This window comes from Orycteropus afer, unplaced genomic scaffold, assembly GCF_000298275.1.
Source record: "Orycteropus afer afer isolate SDZICR_OR568_19922 unplaced genomic scaffold, OryAfe1.0 scaffold01686, whole genome shotgun sequence".
NCBI classification, from domain to species: domain Eukaryota; kingdom Metazoa; phylum Chordata; class Mammalia; order Tubulidentata; family Orycteropodidae; genus Orycteropus; species Orycteropus afer.
The window spans coordinates 11,537-14,261 of record NW_006923273.1 but is presented as its reverse complement, the minus strand read 5'-3'; the positions used below and the strand labels follow the sequence as shown (position 1 = coordinate 14,261).

Below are 2,725 nucleotides of genomic sequence, written 5' to 3'. Positions count from 1 at the left end.
GATGTCTTTGAACTATAGCTATTTTACATATTTTCTTCCAGAAGTTAGTTTTCAGTTTCAATTCAGTGGTAGTATGTGTGTTGAAACCACGAGTTCATTCTCATTGTACTGTTGTTATTCCATGATTCTCATTTTCTCTTGAACTTTTCTTTCTATGTAATGCTTACTCTTCTATACAAATGGGTAGAAAATCAGATACACAGTTTAAATGATCTGTAATTTTAATGCAGTCATTTTTTCTTAGCTTCCCTCCTCTCTTTCTGCTTCACTCAATAGTCCTTCCAATCAACAAGAAGCATTCTGATTCATTATTTTTAGTGACTGATGATTGTACTCTTTGATCTTGATCAATAAGTGCTTCAAGTCACCTTTATTTTCAGCAAGTGAGGTTGTGCCATCTGCATATCACAGGTTGTTAATAGTCTTCCTCCAATCCTGATGTCACATTCTTCATCTAGTTTAGCTTCTTGGATTATGTGTTGAGCATACTGATTGAATAAGTATGGTGAAAGGATACAACCCTGACACACTCCCTTTCTGATTTTAAACTATGCAAAATAAATAAATCATAACTACAAATTATTTATATTTTAAAATAACTTTTGACTGGAAAATATAAATTATAACATTTCTACTATGTTTGTAAACTGTCAGTGTGAAAATTACTCATATTCTCTCTTTTCTGGTAGTACCACCAACCACATGGAACCAGGAAATTATACACAAATTTCACAATTTCTTCTTCTGGGATTTTCAGAGAAACCAGAACTGTAGTCTTTCTTCTTTCATCTGTTCCTGTCCATGTACCTGATCACTGTGCTTGGAAACCTACTCATCATCCTGGCCATCATCTCAGACTCTTATCTCCACACAACCATGTACTTCTTCCTAGCCAACCTGTCCTTCATAGACACCTGTTCCACCTCCAACACTGTCCCAAAAATGCTTGTGAATATGCAGATGCAGACCAAAGTCATCACCTATGAAGGCTGCATCACTCAGATATAATTTTATCTACTTTTTGGAGGGTTGGACAAATTCCTCCTGACTGTGATGGCCTATGACCACTTTGTGGCCATCTGTCACCCCCTTCACTACATGGTCATCATGAACCCCTGGCTGTGTGGACTGCTGGTCATGTGTCCTGGATCATCAGTGTCCTGCATTCCTTGTTAGAAACTTTAATGGTGTTGTGGCTGTCTTTTTGTACAGATACGGAAATCCCCCAGTTTTTCTGTGAACTGAATCAGGTGATACAAAGTGCCTGCTCTGACACTTTCATCAACTATGTAGTGATGTATTGTGCTGCTGTACTGTTAGGTGGAGGTCCCCTCACTGGGTTCTTTTTCTCCTACTCTAAGATTGTTTCCTCCATTCATGCAATCTCATCAACTCAGGGGAAGTATAAAGCCTTTTCCACTTGTGCTTCTCACCTGTCAGTTGTCTCCTTATTTTATTTCACAAACATAGGAGTGTATCTCAGTTCTATTGGTATACACAATGCGCATTCAGGTACAGCAGCCTCGGTTTTGTACACTGTGGTCACGCCCATGCTGAACCCCTTCATCTACAGCCTGAGGAATAGAGACATACAGGAGGCTCTGAGGAGATTGTACAGGAAGGAAGTCATAAAGGGCCATGTGTCCTGGGGCTGAAGAAATTATTGCAACCATGACTGCAAGGCTCAAAGCCTCAAAGCCAGAAATTGTGATTGGTTTGTCAGAACATGAAAGCAGAAGCTTCCTTTTTCTATTTCTGTCCTAGAATTTCAATGTCTTTCATTGTAAACAAATCCCTTTCTGATTTCTCTGTTATCCAGACAACTGTCGCCTTTCTCTTTTTTCCTACTTCCACAAAGGTATGTCCAAACTCGAATCAGAAATTATGTAGAAATCCCCATTTACTTCACATGTGACATGGGTATAACAAAGAATAGCTTCTTCTCAAATGACATATAATATCACAAGTAATTTTTTCCTTTCTTTTCCTGAAAGAAAAGTGATGAGTTATCCTACTTCTATAGAAAAAACTACAGTTGGGAATTAAGACCATTTATATAATTATTTTGTAGAGAATAATATCTGGATATAGTTCTTCACTTTGTTTTTCATCATACTTTTCTACCTCACTACTTTAAGTTCATTTCCTGATAATGTAGACTTTTGCATATGACTTTGTTTCATACCGCATTGGCTGTTTCAATTCTCATTATGATCCTGTTTTCTTATTCCACTCAGTGTCCCTAGTGTTTACCATGGTCCCTGGCACAGATTAGTGAAGTAAAAAGTACTTATGAAATTCATGTCTTTAAAGTTGTACCTATACAGAAGATAAATTTGTGTAAATGAATTGACTTAATATGGCATCCATCATAAATAGCCTTATACATGAAGTAAAATTCTAAATCATACACTTTATTACTATGGAAAATATGTCTTTTTGATTATGTAAATCTATGTATTACAGTATGGAAACATTTGGTCCATGTGCAAGGGAGTTTATTCCTTAGGGTGAAGGACTGAGTTGCATATTCTCTATTATTTTATTAAATCATCTTCTGATTTTGTTGTTGTTAGAGTCCATCAATTAAGCTCCAACTCTTAATGACCCTGTGAACAACAGAATGAAACACTGACTAGGCCTGTTCCATCCTCACAATCCTTGCTCTGCTCAAGCACTTCGCTGTACCCCCTGTGCCAATCCACCTCATTGAGAGTCTTCCCTC

The 2,725-nt window shown here is 37.3% G+C and overlaps 1 pseudogene; it reads left to right on the top strand.

The window, feature by feature from the left end:
* The first annotated feature begins 801 nt into the window (after nucleotides 1-801).
* On the top strand, nucleotides 802-1,655 carry LOC103213357 (annotated as a pseudogene).
* The last annotated feature ends 1,070 nt before the right edge of the window (nucleotides 1,656-2,725 follow it).